Source organism: Lycium ferocissimum, chromosome 2 (assembly GCF_029784015.1).
Source record: "Lycium ferocissimum isolate CSIRO_LF1 chromosome 2, AGI_CSIRO_Lferr_CH_V1, whole genome shotgun sequence".
Taxonomy (NCBI): Eukaryota; Viridiplantae; Streptophyta; class Magnoliopsida; order Solanales; family Solanaceae; genus Lycium; species Lycium ferocissimum.
Genome location: NC_081343.1, coordinates 32,638,294 through 32,640,326, shown reverse-complemented (window position 1 = coordinate 32,640,326; position 2,033 = coordinate 32,638,294).

The window sequence follows — 2,033 nt, the reverse complement described above, 5'->3', positions numbered from 1 at the left end:
CGCCATTGTAGGCGATTTTTACACGCATTCTATCCCATCTCTCAACCGATATTGGACAAATTATTGACTTTTGAGAAAGTTTGCCAAGAAATCTAACAAGCAAGTTTGAACCAGTATCACTTCCTTGTCCATCCCCGTTGGGTTCCACCATAATTTTTTTATTTTTTTCCAAGTTCCAAACTCGATCTGCTTGCATCTTTTGAGATGTAACTTCTCAAGTCGAAGTATCTATCATTTAAGAAGTAAACATCAACATTAATGAGGAAGCGGAATTGCATTCTTATGTTTCCAGGAAAGTGAAATTCATTTCTTTTGTCAAAAACAATATAAGATGAAGAGTTAGTGTCTTCATTTCACACACAAACGCACATATTCCGTACCTAAACAAGAACAAGAAAACAGAAACACTTCCAAGAAATGACACTTTTAAACAACCAATCAAACTCCAATATTTCAATTCAACAATTGCTAAGTTTATCTCGAACCTTTGATATTGACAACTAAGGGCTCCTCTTTCTGTTGTGATTTAGCGTCATTAGAGCTTGAAGAAGAATTTAAGTTGTCATCATCGAGTGTAGGGGTTTTTATGTTCTCATTCTCATGTTGGGCATCAAGTTGATCACGGCTAATTTGTTGCTGCAGATCTTGGGAAGTTGGGCTATTATTATCAGCTGTCCTCGTAAACTTTCCAATGGTGCTTGAGCTGAATTCTTGCGTTTTCTTTTCATGTTCTCCTAGAATATGATAATTTTCATGCTGAGGTTAATTTAAAGGATACAAAACTTATAAGTTACTTAAAGTTAGAAATATAAACAATAAGCTTTATGCAATCAATAAATAACAAAGGGGACAAATTTCAAGAAACAAAATCGACAATTGGCAGAGGTTAACATGATCTATTATCTTAACATTTTCTTCTAAAGATTAAGTAGATTGACTTCAATTATGCCTCTCAAATTAAGGTATCAGTTAATCAATAAATTTCTCAAAACAATTAACTTTGTTTCTCCTCTATACTCATTGGAAACAAACCGGAGATTGACTATATATAGACTGATCAAAATATTGCAGTACAGTCCCAGAAATTGGTTTTTAAAAAAAAGAATAATAGTTCAAACTGAAAGTCATATCAAAAAGGGTGGCTAATAACACTAGGAAACAAACATCAAACATGAAAATTTGTGAAATTAGACTCTCTTAATTATAAGTTGGGTAGTATCCTCGCAGGCCAAAAAAATTTAAAAAAAAAAGAATAGGAAAGTAAATGCAAAAGAGATAAATTACTAATACAACCGGCTAATACAATAATTAAAAATGCAGTAGCTATATTAAAAAAAGAACTGCTATTCTTTAGGGATTTTCAAAGATACAACAATGTAAGTTTCACAAACATAAAATCGAACATAAACAAACAAGCAAATCAACTATTGCAACATCAGAGGATAATATTGGTATTCAAAATCGATTTACCCACACATTCTGATTAAATTAGAAGAAACCCCCAAAACAAAAATTGCAGTAAACATGAAAGCAGTAACCACAAAGACCCAATTTATAATTTAGCAGTAGAAAAAATAATTTTTAACTTAGGGCACAAGGATGGAGTTACACTTACAATGCAATGCTCAAAGAGCAAACCCATAACATCAGATACAAAAATGATAAGCTAGATGCAACAATTGAAGCAAAAAAAAAGCTGCTGAGCATTGGAAAATATTAGAGCCTACCAGGAGAATGGAGAAGGGAAAAGTTGGGGTTTTTCTACTCGGAGAGAGCACACACAAATTTGGTGAAGCAGTACTGATGTTTAGAGAGTTTTGGTTTTTGGTTGTGGGTATTGTTAAAAGAGATCAATTAATTAGAAACCAAAAATAAAAAAAGAACAATGTAAATAAATAGGAAGGGGGAGGGGGGGGGGGGGAGGGAATGAAAAAAAAATAGAGGGAGTGAAATTTTTAGTACCCGCCTGATTTTGCCACGGTATTTTAGCTTCAGCTTCTTATACGTGGAGAAAGGTCATTGTAACATTCCGT